Source organism: Notamacropus eugenii, chromosome 5 (assembly GCF_028372415.1).
Source record: "Notamacropus eugenii isolate mMacEug1 chromosome 5, mMacEug1.pri_v2, whole genome shotgun sequence".
NCBI classification, from domain to species: Eukaryota; Metazoa; Chordata; class Mammalia; order Diprotodontia; family Macropodidae; genus Notamacropus; species Notamacropus eugenii.
In genome coordinates, this window is record NC_092876.1 from 146,483,405 (window position 1) to 146,502,380 (window position 18,976).

An 18,976-nucleotide genomic window follows, 5' to 3' on the forward strand; every position below is an offset into this window, starting at 1 on the left:
CACTAAGTTGTAACTTAGTCTTATAAAATAAATTTTGCCCAATTATAAAGATACAAAGGAATATTCAAAGCAAAATAGAGAAAGAAGTTAATAAAATATGTTAGAATAAGGTGGGAGGTGCTGTATTGACAAGAAGGCAAGAGATGAAGCAAAACCAGTTTAGACAGAAGGTTCATATGTGATAAACAAGTTGATCATTGTAAAGCCAGGCCTCCTTTGAAAAGTGTATTTTGTGAAGGTAGATTTGGAAGAAACAGAATGCATGTGAATAAGGGCAGAGCCCAATCCAAAACAATGAGCTTTCACTAACAATTCTAACCCCACCTTGATCTAGTCAGTGAACCTTCTGTTTATCCCCTTTTCCCTGTAGCAACATGTCACTGGTTCACTCAAAATCCTCTGTATAATGACTTTAAGGGCATTTCCAAAGTCAAAAGTTTCTATTTGTCCACTGAACAGAGGAAATAGAGCAAATTCTCCTCTCTATGCTTAATGAGCGAGTGGCACTTGCTCTGAGGTTTAGGAGATCCCATCTGATTAATCAAGTCTCCCATCAACTATGAAATACCCATGATATTCTGCCTTCACCTCAAATTCCACACGTCCAAAGGCAAACTTGGACTGAAGTTTATCCTATTTGCTTCCTACCTTCACTGACTTCCTGCTTCTTAGAACACCTCCAACGTGGAGATGCAGCCCAACACAAATTAGCCCTTATTAATATTTCCTTGCATTTACTGATTCAGTGCAAGTCTCATGTCACCAAAACCTCCTTGAAGGTAGGGTCCATGTCTTAGCCTCTTTCTGTGAATCCTTACAGTAACTACTACAGTGTTGAGTATATAGTGTTCACACAAATGCCATGTATGTACCAGACACTGCATCAGGTACTAGGAATACAAAGACAGAAATGAATTTGAAATAGTTCTTGCCCTCAAAGAGCTTATATCCTATCTCAGAAAAACAAGAGTAACAGAAAAGTAAATACAAAACATCAAGTAGTTTCAGAGGGATAGGATGAGGTATACTAACATGAGGTATACTAAGTTCCCCTTAGTTGGGGAACTAAGAAAACCTACAAGAGTAGGAGATGGTACCTCAGATGAGCCTTGAAGGTAAGCAGATAGCGGTGAAGCCAGGAAGAGCATTCCAAGCTTGGCTGTGCAATGCCCAGGGGCAAGGTCTAGAATGTCACCCACAGGGAAAGATGAGAATGTTAGTTTGGCTGAACATCAAGTACGAGAGTAGGAGTAATGTGTGACCAGCCTATAAAAATGAATGATTGTGAGGTTGTATATGCAGTAAATTCTGGATTGATGAATTTATGCTATTTATAATCCAAAGCCATAAATATTTGATTACATTCCAATTACCAGAATTTAGGAGATGATTTTTTAGAAGTTATCCACACATTGTTAAGCTAGTTTGCATTTCATGTATATATGTCATGTGGCATCAAAAGAAGACAATCCTGAACCATTGTACATGACTGAGGAATATCCACTGGGAATATAAAATGTGTCATAGATAATCCACTGAGTGGATAATATACACATGGATAATTTAAAATGGACTCTATAAATTCATGCATGTACATGTGAGTTAAGAATATGAGAATGATGTTTACTGTAGCTTGCTCTTCACAGCAATGCAAGGACCTAAAACATTCCCAGGTGATGCAAAATGCCATCCACATCCAGAGAAAGAACTATGGAAAACAGAATGAGGCAGAATATTTTCTCTTGTGTTATGTTTTGTTTTGTTTGGGTTTTTCTCATGGTTTCTCCCATCCATTTTAATTCTTCCATGCAACGTGACTAATGTGAAAATGTATTTAATAAGAATGTATATGTAGAATCCACATAAGATTGCATGCCATATTGGGGAGGGAGGGGAAGGGAGGGGGAAAAGTCTAAGATTTATGGAAGTGATTGTAGGAAACTGAAAACAAAAGAAAAAAAAGAATATGAGAATGAAAGGGATTTTAAGATATTTGCATCATTTCCATACATTATAAGTTACCAGACTGTTGAGATCGTCTTCAGGTTATTATTATCAGTACTTAGCACATTACAAGTATTTAAATAATACTTATTGAAGTGGAATCCTTGGGAACTTCATGGAGTGACTCAGAGCAGATCCAACTCACTCTGTGTGCCTCATGGGTTTACCCCCAAAGGGCTTTGCACTAAATGACTATGGTTTTCTTAAACCAGTTCCAGTCCTGACCAGCCCCCAGGGAAGGATGTTCCTCATGGTGCAACCAATGAAATTACCAAGCATTTCCTCAGCACTTTTCATGTATAAATTATCTGAGCAGTCTCTGCCTTCCTCACTTGGTTATATCGGCAGGGATGCTGTAGAATCTAGGGTTTTTTCTTGTGCCTTAGATTGCACCATCAACTCCCTTAAAGGTTGAGGCAAGGTCTATATTGCTACACATTTTGTGCTCTGTAGCGTTGCATGTGGACCTCAGAATGATTGGGGAGGACATATGCAAGAGATTGTTGAAGAGCTTTCTTTTCATGATCCAAGGACTTGTAATTCAATCCAACTCCAGCAATATTTATTAAGAGCCTATTTTTTGATTAGATAAATAAATGAAAATGAAAAAGTGCCTATTACATGTAAATACAGGCCTAGCCGCTATGACCTCCAAGATCAAAAAATGGCATACTCCCTGCCCTCAAGGAATTTACAGTTTAATAGGAGGGATATGACAAGTAGACAGATAAGTATGTTACATGGTAGGACATGCTAAGGGCAAAGGAGAGATGCACACAAAATCTCTAAGAAAATTGGAGGAGGTAGAGATCACTTTTAGTTTGAGGGATTGAATGAATTGAGCCCCACAATAAAATGAGGACATCAACGTATGGGTCTAATGAATTCTGAGCATGGAGGATGGCTTGTGCTAATGCTTAGGAGATTGGGGAACAGCTGATTATATAGTTTGCATGGAATGTATCAGCACAAGACCAGAGATCTAGAGCTAGAAGGGACGGTAGATGCTAGCTAGTACAGCCCCTTCATTTTACAAATGAAGAAAAGGAGACCCAGGCAGATTAAGTGATTTAAGTGTCAACACCAAGAGCCAGAAAGACCTGAGTCCAAATTTGGTTTCAGACACTTACTAGTTGTATGACCTTGGGCACATCAACTTGCCTTGTTATGCTTCAGTTTGCACATCTGTAAAATAGGGGTAATAATAGACCTGCCTGGAAGGGCTATTGTGAGGATCAAATGAGATAAGGCTTGTAAAGTGCTTTACACATTTTAAAGCAATAGATAAGTACTATTAGTGTTATCTTTCTATGGTACCGAGATAAAGATAAATGTGAAATATCATTAAGGGATGAGAAGCAAGAGCAGGATAACCTTGTGTTCCAAACAAAGGAGGGTAAACAAAATTCCAGTTGACTGTGTCTCAGACAGCTGTAGCTGCTTTGGGACTTAGAGGCCTTTCACTGGAGAGACAGACTGGAGGGTAATGCTAAAAGTCAGAAGTTTTATTATGAGTAGAATGTAATTCATTCAAAGGAAGACTTAAAGTCTAACTTAAGAGGCTCCAGTGTTTGAAGGCAGGGACAAAGAAGAAGAGGTTCCAGTCAAAGGCCGAAATCATTAGAGGAACAGCCTGGACCTCAATGTGATGGTCTTCAGGTCCTAGCAGGAGGCAGAAGGGAGTCAATGATTCAGTTGCTCCTTGGCTGTGGAAAACTCAGGATATGCTGAGCTGTAGTTGTCATCTGTATTCCATATTTAACGTAGGGACTGATGCTGGGGCTTGTCTTACGTAAAGCAATTCAGCAGCTCAATCCCAGAGGTCAGGAGTTGTCTAGGGAGGTTCAGCTATCTCACTCAGGTCACGATCATTGGTTGCCTACCTCTGATGTCCCAGACAGGGAATGATAGTAAGGCCAAGCTGAGAACAACTCAGAAGCTTCAAACATAGATGATTCTAAATGTGGAAGATTCCAGAAAAAGGACAATAGGGAGTTCTTAGAGTAGAGGCAGCCTGTTATGCCTGCACTTTCTGGTTCTCTGGTTTCCCCACTGAGCCTTTTTTAACTTGTGAAAAATTACAGAAAGAACACAGACTTTCCTTGCAAGATCAACTAAGAGGATAAGTAATTAGCATCTCAAAGATGAAAATATGCTAAGCATTCTTATCAATAAAAGTCAAGAATGATGCATAAAATAGATTTGTTTGTTTCACTGGCTTGTTGCCCAGCTCCACATAACTTGCTGAAAGGGGAGTGTGATTAGGTGTCAGGATAGAGATTGTCTTTGGAAAGAAGCCATATAGAATTATAAACAAGTCTGAGATTTGGAAACTACCTATTATCTCTAGTGATGAGAATGTGATTGGCTCTGAAACATTTGGTGAAGATGAAGTGCAAGTCATGCCGGGACATCTGGGTCTCATTTCCTATCTGAAGCCACTGAATATTGGCATTAGAAACAACCAGAGTGAGCTGTACCTTTTCTAACCCTCCTGGGCAACATTATGCAGCATGCCACCAGTGGCTTACAATTGTCAGTGAAAGAAGTGTACACTCCAAAGGAACCGAGAATGGAATAGTTCAGGAAGCCAGGGTAGCTAGTGCCCCCTGGGGCAAGGAAGGAATGCATAGCCACTGGCTGAATTTTTGCACAGTAAAGGACACTTTTAAATGTTACTTTTTCAAATTAAAATGCCTTTATTTTTAAAGCCAGAAAATTCCATTTTCTGGGACCTATAGGTATTGATTTTGTGATGAGTCAAGTTATGTTTGTTATAGTAAAGACTATACAGCCTTCTGTTGGGAGGGGAGGATGATTTTCAAACTTTTCCTAGAGCACATAAATTTGCAATGGAAAGCATTTCCTGATCCCTAGAGTGGTCAATACTTCCCCCCCTCCTTAATTTATATAATATTTATTTATCTGTTTAAATGTTGCATTCCCCTTCCCTCCCAGTGAAATATTAGCTCCTTAAGGGCAAAGCATGATTTTCTTTTCCATTTCTGTCCCCAACACCTAGAATAGCCCCTCCCAATTAGTAAGCACCTAATAAGTGTTTGTTGAATGAATTAATACACAATGTCTTCTTTCTGTATTGCTCCAAGCCTATTGTTACAACATAGAAAGGGGACCTGTGTGTCCCTAAACACAAGCTATTCACTTAAGATGTCAGCCTAGTGTGTTGTTATGCCTTCATAGGCTAGTGGCCGTCATCAGTACAAGAGTTGAAAATAAAATAGAAAAAATCCTAAGCTTTTATCTCTGATATATCTGACACTTATTATCAGTGTGATCTTGGGCAATTTTTTTTTACTTATTAGGGCTTCAACTTTAAAATAGGAGGTTGGACAAAAATAACCTGTAGGTCTATTCCAGATCTGCCAGGCCTAGAGGCCTGTATTGGGCTACCCGAGTCTTTCTTACCTGTCCCAGGTCTTCGGTTGGCCAAACCGGATAAACGTATGAGAGAAAGGACGTTCCAGAGTCGAACAAGGGTTGAGCTTTATTTCAGGGTCCAGGTTACAAGTGCAGGGGGGTCTTCCTTAGGAGGAAGAGGGGGAGATTTCCTAAGGAGGCTAAGCTTAAGGGATTGGAAGTAGAAGTACAAGCGGGGAGAGAGGGGGAGGGGAGAGAGGAAAGAAAAGAAGCGGAGCCTACTGTCCTCTTTGGCTCCTCACGTGCTAAGAGCGCTTTCCGGCTTCCTCAATCCTGCTTAACCTTCAGCCACACAGTTTGCATCTCAATACCGTGCTGTTAGGTAACTAGGTGTGCTCCAATCCAGGACAATCTCGAGGGCAGGGAGACTCCACCCATCACGTATCTCCTGGGGAGAGGCAGAAATACCCGAGCTAGCCGAGCTAGCTCAGTCTGACCTTCTCGAACCCCCGCTGTTCATGGAGGGCCTCGTAAGACTCTAAGATTTAGAAGTCCCACTTTTACCCGCCCGAGACTGTCCACACGGAATTGAGCTTCCAATCCCAACACAGATCTAGCTATGAACTCCTATGACAAGAGGCATGTTGCTTGGAGATCCAACTTCAAATTAAAGACCTAAGAAGTTAGACCCTACTGCCTCTCAAGGGAACTCTTCCATTTTGGGATAGACCTAAGTGTCAGAAAGTGTTTCCTGAAGATGAGCCTCAAAGTGCCTCTTCCAGTCACTGTTCCTAGCTCTGCCTCTCTGGAGTCAAGTAGAACGAGTATAATTCCCTCCAATTGAAGACAATTATTATTCCTTTCTCTCCCCCACCTCAAGTCAACTCTTTTCCAGGCTGAACATCCGTTTTGCCTTCAACTGCCCCCTAAAAGGATGGTATGATCTTAAAACCTTTCACCATCTTTAGAATTGGAAGGAGTTATCTTGTTGAACCCACCCAGACCACGAATCCCCTCAGTTTTATTCCTGTTAGGCCATAGCTTTTTTTTTTTTTTAATTGTAAAATACTGAGTGACAGAGAAATCCACTGGGTGGGGAGAAAGGGAGAGGAACTGTCCCAGCAGATTTAAAAGATGCACATTTTTAACCTCACTCCAGGAAATCCAGGTCTCAAAATCCCAGGGAATTTAAATGAATCATATTATATTAATTCGTTTGAACTGGTACTATTTTTTAAAATTTTAACCTGAAAAGGTTAAAGGCTGAAAAGCGGGCTCCATAGTCTCCTAGAAATGGTTCTCTGAAGTCAACTAGCTTCTTGCCCCACATTATGGTGTAGCTTTCGTTACTTTTTTTAAGGACACATTTTCAATGCACTGCTAATTTCCATCAATCCTTGCCTCACCAAATGTTTTGAATAGCGGTTAATTCAGGAAAGCGACCTCTGATGATGTCAGTAGTGACTCTTCTGTAGTCACAATCTCTTCAGAGCAGCTCAGCACAGTGAGATACTGGGTCCTCAAGTCAATAAAGGAAAGGAACTCTTCTTCTCTGTTCTTACTCTGTCCTGGGGAGGGTGTTCCTAACTCTAGAATCTCCCTTCCCTAGTAATGAGGGTGAATACAAGATTTGGGAGTAGAAGTGGTATCTTTCTAGAGCAGGAAAACTAAGGGGGATCATCCACTTAATTGTTAGGTGTTATTTTCGGCTTCAACTTTCTGAGAAGTCCTTGATTTGACTTATTAATTCAGTCTTCCTCATGGCATTAAATACATTAAATTAAGTATTTTAGGCATCTAATTGCCTCTAGCGGCAGCAGCATGGTGTAAATAATAGATAGCCCTGGCCTTGGAAATAGAAAAAGTGGGTTCTCACACATGTCAGCTATGTGAACCTGGACAAGTATTTAACTAACTTCTCATTGCCCTCAATCAACTCTTTAAGTTGCAGAGGGAGAGTTCTTCAACGAGTTTTTTGGACTAATGAAATCATAGATCAGGGAAAAAAAACCCACCTAATGCATGCCATTTGTAACTTGCTATGTATAAATAAATGTTTAGTGTGGGACAAAGTAAGGAAGGAGACTTTAATGCTGCTTCACTATTATATAATTTAAATTACTGATCTATTTTAAAAGGTTCAGCATTACTGAATAATTCATTTATATAGGCAATGAAAAGGCAGTCTATACAGCTAGAAGGGAATAGAGGACGTTGGAAGAGTTGGCAGAAGTAAAGCTTGGTGCCAAGCATAGAGAATTAATAGGAATCAGGACACTTTAAGGGAGAAATAAAGCATTGGTTTTGAGGTAGATCATGAAAGAGATGAGATCAAGAACTGATAGGAAGTTAATGAAAGGAAAGGAAAGATCATCTAGGAAGCAGAAGATTAAAGAGAAAGTTGGAAGGATCTCAAGGGAAAGGTTAAAAGGCAAAAACAAAAGATCAGGAAGAACAATTGTGGCATTGGATACAAATAATTAGTGAAATGAAAACTAGTGAGAAAAAATATTTGGAGTTTCTTCATTAAGCATTGAGAATAGCAGTTGTAATTCTAAACTTATGCTTGCTTGAAATGAGAATTTTTACAGATACCTAATTAAGAAAACCTTTCCCTAATCATATTTGTACTGCAGCAATATGCTTTTAATGACAAAAGCAAAGACATTTCCATTAGAATGTTGGTGGAAATCAAAGTTTTGGAATACTTTTTCTGTAGTCAGCGAGGCATTGACTGACAAGCAACAGGATGATAGAAGGAAACATGATGCAGAGAAAGAGCACTAGACTGGGTATGTAGAATTTGGGGTTCTAGTTCCAACTTAAGTCATTATTAAAACCTTGAGCAAGTTATTCTCCTCTCAACTGTAAAATGAGGAAACTAGACTTGATCTCTAAGATTGTTTCTAGCTCATAATATTCTCAGATTTAAGGTAGGACATGTAAATGCAATAAAAGAAAAACAGATGACTGGGTTAGATCAGAGGAGGGAGAAATCAGTTCTGGTCAAGGGAAACTAAGTTTTATGACATTCAGTTATGAGCACAACACACAAAACACTGTTCTGGGTAACTTTTTGAGAATGATTAGTATACTGACTACAAAAGGCTATTACTGCTTACGCTCCAAATTTAGCCAAAATTTTACAAATGATAATGCAGGTTAGGTAAGATGACAGCAACCTAGCATTTAGCCAGATACACCTGTGGTCACAGCAGCAATTTATCAAAAAACAACTAAGAAGTGAGTTACATTTGAATAGCATCACCCAAGCATTTTCTTTCCTCTACGAACAGCAGTGGCCATAGTTAGTCAAATCTTCTGGATAAGGTAGGAAGGGCAAATATTTTAGGTGGAATGTTTAGACTGACAACTGAAATCTGATTTTAACTCTGGTTGACTTCTTTCTGCTCCTTTGATGCATAGACTGGACTTAAGAGCTTCAGAGAGTATTCAAAAAAAATGCACCTGAACTTTTTTGTAAAAAAAAAAGAATTGTAAGCAAAGTAGATGCCCATAGACTGGGGAATGGCTAAACAAATGATCCTACCTGAATATAATGGGATATGACTGTTCTATAAGAAACAATAACTACAGAGAAGCATGGGAAAAGTTAAATGAACTGATTCAAAGTAGAATCAGGAAAACAATATACTGAAGATCTTCAGCAACGTAAAGGGGAAGAACAGGAGTCAAACAATCAAAATTGATCTCTGTAAAATTAAAATGACCAACCTTGAACTAAGAAGAAGAGATAAGGGAAGGGACCTGCTTCCACATTTTTTGTAAAGGTGCGTCTGGGGGAGGAGTGATGGGTGTGGAACCCTACATATAATATCTGACTTTTTGATATATTGACTAGTTTGGCTGAATTGTATTTTCCTTTCTTTATTCTTTCTTACAAAGGAATGTAGAAGGGATACATGTAGAAGGGATCATGTAAAAACAAAATATAACAATAAATTTTAAATGAATCTAGGAATTAATTTTCCCATTCATTTTGCATAATTAAAACAGAAATACCCTTGTGAATTTAAAAAAATATATGTCACTTTGGCACAGCAGATGCAAGTAAATATGTACAAAATCAGTGTGGCCTAATAGAGAGGACATTGGATTTGGAGCCAAATGAGGTGGGTTTGCTCTAATATTTATTAGCGGTAAAACAAGGAATAAGTTACAACCTGAGTCTTAATATACCCATCAGTGAAACAGAATAATAATACTTATGTTGTCTATATCACAGGCTTGTTATGAGGGTCAAATGGGATAATATACATAAAGCACTTTGGAAACCTTATGTGCTATACAAATGGCAACTTAGGATAGGACCGCTAAGTGCCAGGATTCCACCCCACTCAACCACATGAGTTAGACTAGTTTTCCTTGAAAGGTGACAGAGTTGTTTCCAGGATTTGATTGTCCTTGGGGGGGCGGGGGCTAGAACACCTGCACCAAAGCTACACTTCTCTTGAGCATACTTCCTGGTGGTCTCTGGCCCATTTGATGTAGCTTTGTGGTCACCTGGAGTGGGCAGGTTCTCCATCAGTTATCCTTGGTTTTTGCTGTGTCAACCTACCTTCTTTTCTGGTTATATATTTCTCTGATAGCGTCCTTTAGCTATTTCTAATATACAATTACTCATTTACAATTGTTGCAGCCTAGTCATGCCCACCATACTCTTCTCCATTGCCCTTTAGGTTAGACCCAACTTCTGTGTTGTCAAACGTAACCAAGAACTTTGCTATTTAAATTATTGGCCTTTGTTTCAGGCAGAAGAAAATTGAAGTCATTAAAAGAACCATGTAATATCCCAAAGGCAATCCAGAGAGTAATATGATGTAAATGCAAGCCATTATTATTACAGATTGCAAAGTCTCCCAAAAATGATATAGAGGGTTTCATATTATTTTCATTAAATAACAGTTGAATAAAAAGTACATAACAAATATAGTTTTTCTATTACAGGTGACCTTGACTGGAATGTGATTGCCTAGCATACTTAAATAAAAAGTTTCCTGACCCAAGTTAATTGAATCTGTATCAGAATGAGATTCAGTTCAGACATACTTTGCCTAACGTTGTTAACTGGTTCCAGAGAAAATTCAGGAAGTGAAACAGTATTCCATAGTGCAGTTGGCTCTGTAAGAACAATATTTGTGCCCAAGCAATAAGCAATATAGTGACAGTACAGAGGCTCACCTTAGGCCACTGGGTCTCAAGAGCTAGCTTAAGCTTTTGCTACATAATCTGTACCTCAGTCAGTCAAATTCTGTTAGAGTGAAGTAGCATAATCTTATTATAGGGTTTGGTCGTGATATATTGACAGTAACATTGCAAAACAATATTAGCTAGAGCAATATTAGGTGGGGGCATACCTGCAGAAGACTTTCAGAGCAACTGTTTGTTAGCACCCTTACGGTATAATAATAGTAGAAAAATATCTCTTAACCTACTTGGGTCTTGGTTTCTTCATTTGTAAAATGAGAGAATAGGTCCCTTTCAGCTTTAGATCCATGGAAATATGCTCTATGGAAGGTCTCCCTACTGCCTTTTCTAGTTAGCAATCTCCTGTCAGAGTTTAAGTATCAAATGAAATTTGCATGGTAGATCTCTTACATTCAAATACACAATTATTCTTTGACTTATTTCTTTCTTTAATTCCCCTTCCTTCTTTTCTCCCTTCCTCCTTCCTAACCTCTCTCCTCTCCTCTCTTCCCCTTCCTTCCCCTCCCTTTCCCTTCCTCTCCCCCCACTTCTCTTTCTTTCTGTGATTCTCTGTCTGTGCCTCTCTCTCAAGTTGGAAGTACAGGGACTAATCACAAATTCAGTCCCACTCTACTTGGCAAAGAAGTTTTGACCTGCTCCATTTTTCAACATGGGCCAGTTCATTCCTCCTTAGGCAAACCAGTGGCCCCCATTCCTGGGGGATCACCAGAGTCATGTAGTATATTAGAATCTGGTATGGACACCACATTAGTATAGCCTACTATACCTCAAAACTCCTTAACCTAAAACCCACTAGATCTTAGCCTCCCCCGTCACAGGTATGGACACACCTGGCACCCTACTCCTTTCAAAAAAGGTACTTTTATATAGAATCTACAAGTTCCTCTTAATTTCTATTCCCTTTACCTGTTGTTCTTGAGTCATTTTCAGTTATATCAAACTCTTTGTGATCCCATTTGGGGTTTTCTTGGCAAAGATACTGAAGTGATTTGTCATTTCCTTCTCCAGCTCATTTTATAGATGAGGAAACTAAGGCAAACAAGTTAGGTGACTTGTCTGGGGTCACACAGTTAGTAAGTGTTGGAGGCCAGATTTGAAAACTCTGGAAGATGAGTCTTCCTGACTCCCGGTCTGGCACTCTATCCATTGTGCCACACAGCTTTTATCTTATTGTGTGAGCTAAGTCAACATTCATCATATTTTACAGTCTAAGAGAGGCACAGCACACATCACTGCATCCCTATTTTTATATTCATAACTCTCATTCTATCTGAAGTTAATGATTTAGCTACTGTGATGTTTTAAGGGAGTTTTAGACGAGTAAAAGAAAATGACTGATTTGTACAGTCAATGCATTCTTTTAAGCCAACAAGTCCAGTCAACTGTTGAAAGTGTACAAACTATGTATATTTTTTTAAGTATAAGGGAATCTTAGAATGCAAACTTTTTATTACTTAAGCAAAGACCAAAACTATTTCCCTTTGCTACCCTATTCACTAGGGAAAGCACAATTCTTTCTTTCTGGGCTATACTTATATCCCTCTATTCCAGAGAGAAACTCATCTCTTCAAAACTACTTGACTTCAATGGATCCTATACACACAATTTCTTGAATGAAAGTCTCCCCTTTGCATGGAAGATGCAGTCTACCCCAGCATAGGTCTCTACTATGTCATGTTACCTAGCTTATAGTAAGTTTGTGATAAATGTTCACTGAATCAAGCGTTTATATTAAATACTTACCATGTGCCAGATCAGAGGGAATCGGACTTGGTTTCACATCTCATTTCTGACACTTATAGATTATGTAATGCTGGATGAGTCACTTCAATCACTTAATCTAGTAGCATTTGTTAAAGTAGCATGGCATAATAAATAGATAGCTGTCCTAGAATCTAGAAGGTTCTGGGTTCAAGTATCACCATTGGTATATCTGGCTTGTGTGACCCTGAATAAGCCACTAAACTCTAAGGTAACTGTCGAAGTCTAGAAGTTTCCAAGAAGGTGCCAGACTGCATTGGCAAAGGGAGTTTCTTATCCTGGGAATTCTCTATACTAATCAAATCATAGGTCCATTCCCTAGAACTATGCGATAGGTATTATGCCAAGGGCTAGGGATAAAAAGGCAGATATACCTACACTCAAGTAGTTTACATTCTAACAGGGAAGAAAATACCCATATGTAAGTACAACACAAAGGGAAGATATGCTCATATGTAAGTATACACACACACACACACACACACACACACACTCACACACACGCTAAATATAGGGTAGTTTGGGGAGGAAGCACTCTAGTGTCTTGGAAAAAAAGTCAGGAAAGGCTTCTTTTGAAGCTTGAGCTGAGTCTTCAGGGAAACCAGGGATTTAAGAGGAAGAAGGGAGGAAGGAGTGGAAGGAAGTAGGAGTGCTAAGGCATGGAGGTGGATGGTTGGATTAAAGGGTATGTTGAGGGCAGCAATTTGTAAAAGGACTGGAAAAGTAGGAGGGGGCCAAGTTGTAAAGAACTTTAAAAGCCAAACCCAAGATTTTATATTTGATACTAGAAGCAGTAGGAACTATTGGAGTTTATTGATGTGGGTGGAGGGAGCTGACAGAATTGGACTTATGTTTTGGGGGAGGCTCTTTGGTGGCTCTGTGAAGGTTGGAAAGGCATAGGGAGAGAGGTTCAAGATACAGAGACCAAATGGGAGGCTATTATTGCAATGAAGTATGATGAGGTACTGACCTAGGATGGCAGTTGCACAAGCAGAGGAGAGAACATATCTATCAGCGATGTTGTGGAGATAGAGTTGGAATATTGTATATGTGGAGTGATTAAGAGTGAGGAATCAAGGATAGTATTGAGGATGAGAACTTGGGTGATTGGAAGGATGGTGAGAAATAAAGGAAAGTCTATAAGAGGATTGTGTTTTGGAAGAAAGATGCGCGTTGTCTTGGATATGCTGAATTTGAGATGCCTTAGGGGACTCAACTTCTCACAGTCCCCACACAACATTCTATAAGTTGCAGAGCAAGTGTTGATCTTCATGGAAGATGAGAGTTTCAACACTGAGACTCCCTTTGAACAATGTTTGTAGTTTTTGCTTTGTTTTAAGTGTGCTATGGGCAGAAATTAAATTGAATTGCTGAATTGATTGGGCTGTCCTCTTGGGTTATATTCCTTTCCTGTGAATTCTCTCAGGGTTAAACTCTCTCAGAGTTAAATAGTAACTTTCTAATACATGATGTGGAGGCCTAGATGCAATTACTTGACCTAGACGACTTGAACCAGAGTACCCAAAGCAGCATTGTGACATAGGTGTAAGAGCCTGACTCAGGAGTCAGGAAGAGCTGGGCTCAAATCTTGCCTCTGACACTTTCTAGCTAGGTTACAAGGCATGTAATCATGTAAAATGAGTTGCTTTTCTGCATAGGTGGAAGAAGTTTCCATACTGAGAGTTTCCTATACCAATGGAATCACAAGCTCAGGAACTTTGCCCCCCCACCATATTATTATTAATTTTTTCTTTGATGAATCTGGAGAACTTTTTTGAAGTATTAAGTCAAAGCTCCCATCCTATCTTCCTTTATGATCATTCTGTATGATGACAAAAGTGGGTTGCTGAGTTAACTTTGGTAAGAAAAGTTGTAAATACCTCTTCATCCAGTATGGATGCTAAAGTGTGGCATAAAAGGCTAGTCTATAACTCCCACTCCAGAAATATTTATTAAATACCAAACTGGGTCCCAACTCATAAAGAGACTGTGTACCAAATGCTGGCTTGTAAATTAGGTGCTTAAATTTAGAATACATTTCTACAGCTGTAAATGGAGATATCCTGATAAACCCAATAGGTGATGTCTCCTCCTGTTGGAATGTAAGCACCTGAGCATAGGTACCTGTCTTGCTTTAACATTTGCATCATGCTTGGCATAGTATTTTTACATTCATTTAACCTACAATATCATAGAAACACTGAATGCATGTAGTGAAAAATAATAGAAAACAATACTAATGTCATACTAGAAATTAAGTAAAACATTAAAACAATATAATGGAATAAGAGCATATAAAACTATCTTAAATACTAGTTCACAATGAAAAGCAAATTTAACTAAAGGTGGATGAGGATGGAAGGAGAAGGCTATTGTAGATCTGAAAGGAAGTTCTAGGCACTTTCAAGGGCTTTATCTAATTTGACTTAAGAATTCTCCTGTTCCAAGTATGGTGTATCTCTAACAATTGTTTTTCTTACCATAAGAAATAAATTCATTTTTCCACTTAACCATGATTAACGTTATTGTTGTTATTGTTTAACACAAATAGAATAAACACATATGGGAGATAGGGAGGATGTGAAAGGGAGGGATTTTCCCAAAGAGAGTTGAACAAGAGTTGGAAGAAATAAAGGAGTTAAAATGAGATGTGTCTGGGTGTGAAAGGAAGGTAATGTTTTGTTTTGTTTTGTTTTTTGAAGAGGAATGGGGGCTTGTGTGATGTGTTATGCACAATTGCCCTGAGAGCAGAGATAAGGAGAAAGATGATAGGGAAGAGACTTTGTGTGACACCATTACCAATATTGCCATCTTCCAGAATGAGCAAGGAAGGAGCAGAAAGGGAGTAAAGGGAGAGGATGGAGGGGGTGGTGTGTGACTGATGTGTTTGGAGGCAGTGCTTGAACACTTGAATCCTACCTAACGCTGTGTGACACTGGGCAAATCACTTAACCCTTCTGAAACTACTCCATCTGTGAAATGGGGCTAATACGTATTATCACAGGATTGTTGTGAGGTTCCAGAGAGACAAAGTATATAAAACACTTTGTATATTTTCAAGTGCTATGAAAAGTTTGTCCATTATTGGTTACATATTTTTACATTTATAACTTGAGTATTACCTCTATTGGCTAAAGGCAGATGCTTTGTAGTCCTTTGGTTTGAAATCTATTTTTGCCACTAGTATCAAATATAAATTCCTCTGTTTGATATCTAAAGCACTGGCATTTACAGCCTTGTCTATTCCAATCATGAATGACTTATTAATTATTCCTCCCCTCCACATACTCTACGGTCCAGACATATTAGCTTACTAGCATTTTGTCCCAAAAGACACTTCACCTGTCTTCCACTTTTCACTGGTTTCCCCCCGTGCCTGGAATGCTCTCCTTCCTTACCTCTGCCACTTAGGATCCCATGGCTTTTTTCCCACCTTCCCCATGGAAGCTTATCTCTAAGATTAGCCTCCACCTTCCACACTTCTATTAGAGACCTTTCTCTAAAATTATCTTGGATCTACTCTCTCTCTCATCATACACGCTATGTATATACACACACACACACATACACACATGGGTGTACCTTTAGTATCAAATATAAATGTGGATGTCTATGTATATACGTATGTCTACACACAAATATGTACATAAATACACACATTTTGTCTATTAGAATGAAAATTCCTTGAAGGCAGGGATAATTTTTGTTTTTAATTTGTACCTTCAGTTGCTCATCGAAGTATTTTACACATAGTAAGCATTTAATAAGTGCTTGTGTTATGAGAAGTAGTCAAGGAGTGAGATAGCTAAGTGTCAGCTGAGTAGAGGCACTGGTAAACGTGGGCATATTTTATAGGCAAAATAGACTATTTGCAGCCTAATTTTTTTTTTAAAACTGCCATACAGGATCAGCAAGTGTGGATTAGATGACCTCTGGTTCTTTGCCCAATGACTTTATTCTGTGGCTTGATTGGTTCAGTAGCATAGTTAGAAGCAAAAATCTTACATACTACCATACCCTAAGCCCATGCCACTCACCTTTGGTGTCATTCCCATCCTTACCCCACCTTGTAGGAGCATAAAACACTTTAAGGCTAACTGGCTGCTTAATCATCAGACAGGCTTCCCCCAAACAACCACATGACATAAATCCAGCGTGTTTGTTTTATAATGAGCCCTTGCAGCACTGGATTCACAATTTATTTTTCATGCTCCCCCAACACTCCATTCTGCGCCCGTGTGCTGTGATCATTCAAGGATCTTATACTCAGGCTACCTTAGATCCCTCTGTCAGGAAGGAAATCATTCTGTTAAACTACATATGCCAATCTAAGTTAGGTATTTAACTATACATTTGAACCTTCTCAAAATGTCAGACAATAAGTTATTTTCAAAGAGCACCTGGTCATTGGAAAAGACAGTATTTAAGCCTAAGGAGTAATCTTCAGTGATGGAATTTTAGACAACACAGCACCTGAATGAGAGAGTTTTGAGGGAGAGACCTTTCTAAGCAATGTAGAGCCAGAACCAAATGACCATTAGAGCTGGAATGATCATAAAAATAACTGATATTCAACCTCAGAGAAAAACTTGCTATGTGACCCTGGAAAAGTCACTTAACTTCTCAGTGAATAACATCAGTCAATCTATCGATCAGTAAACATTTATTAAGCATTTATAATGTTCCAGGCACTGTACTAGTGGTGGGGATACAAATATGAAGAAAGAAAGACAGTCTATGTTCTCAAAGAGCTTACAATTTAATGGGAGAAGACAGCACACAAAAGGAAGCTGAGAAGGGGAAGGCGAAGTAGCCATTGTGAGGCTTTGACAGGGAAGTCCAAAAGAGAGCACTGAGTGGGAAGTGGAAAGCACTGGCGGTTAGCCTGGGCACCATCCTTATACAGGGACTTTGGAAGGAGCCTTTTACACCACCCAGCCAATCAGAGGGCGGGGCGTTCTGATGAGCATGGAAATGAGCATGGAAATACGACAATTCCTAAGGATTTGGGGTTCAAATCCTTAGCTGTTTTCATTAGAGTCTGAGGAAAGACAGTAATCCCAGTGGTGGTGGTGGTTTGATATGCCTGGTATATGCTTGGGCTTGGACTCAAATCCTGGTGGCACAGTAGATAGAGTGCCAGGCCTGGAATCAGGGAGACTCATCTTCCTGAGCTCAAATCTGACCACTCACTGGCTGTGCGAGTGAGCAAGTCACTTAACCCTGTTGGCCTCAGTTTCCTCATCTGTAAAATGAGCTGGAGAAGGTAATGACAAACCACTCAAGTATCTTTGCCAAGAAAACCCCAAATGGGGTCATGAAGAGTCAGACACAACCAAAAACGACTAAACAAAAGCAATAATAGAAATAGTAATAATCTGTGTCACCTTGGGTAAATCACTTGACCTCTTATGGCCTCAGTTTCTTCATCTGTAAGAGGATGAGGTTGGACTAGATCATGTCTAAGATCCATTTTATTCTAAATCTTATTGACTTCCCCTGGGCATAAAGCTCACTCTGAGGATTTGCATAGCCTCTCCTATTTTCATGGCTATCATGACTGGGACAAGTTGGAACTAGAATTTTCCAGTTTCTGGGAGTCTGCCCTTTAATGTCACTACTAGGTCAGGTGGTAGCCCATTGCTCAATCTAGACTGTCCTCATTTTCTTGACATTCATTTTGATTGTTGGGAAAGCGAAAAGGCTTTCAGTTGCATGTATTAGGATAATCGCCAAAGCACTGTGGAAATCTATGCACAGCGAACAGTAAACAATATAATCTGTAGAGGGCTGATGTTGTAACAGGCAATACTGACATCATGGAAATCTTCATTAAACTTTACCCCCAGCACAGAGGGATGTACTTACTGCATAGGACATGACTTTCTAGGGGCAGATGGTACCAGGGTGTATGCTGCTTAAACAAATGCATATATACTTCTATCTCACTTCAGCAAACTCCAGAAGACGAAGAGAGATATTAGATGGCTCCAAGGAGTGACTGGTGAATGGTTTGAAGAAATCCAGAGAAAAAAGTTTCGCAATGACACCAATGTCAACCAGATGTTAAAACAACCACTCACATACAGGCTAAGGAAGACGAAAAATGGTGAGATGATGGGCATATGTGTTGTCTCATTTCATAGCTCTGCGGGGGTTTTTGTTTTGTTTTGTTGGTTTCTTTGGTTTTTTGGAAGGAGGAAAAGGGAATCTGAGGAGGGTGGTCCAGACCTATGATTCCATTGGTTACAGAGAATTCCCAAAGTGGAAACTCCAGTAGTATGGAAATTCCCTCCACCCTCCAGGGGTATACCTGCAGTTAAAAGGCATGAGCTAGTTAGACCACTAGAAGGAGAATTAGGAGATAGTAGATTGGTAACTAGGACCGTATAGGATCATATAGGACCATAGATCTAGAGTTGGAAAAAATATTAGAAGCCAAACACTCTAATCCTCTCATTTTATACATGAAGAAATTGAGCTTCAGAGAGGGTAAGTAATTTGCCCGTGATCATATAGCTAACGTGTAATGGACAGGACTTAAACCTAGATCATCCTAACTACAAAGCTGAACCTCTAAGTAGTATTTCATGCTGCTTTAACA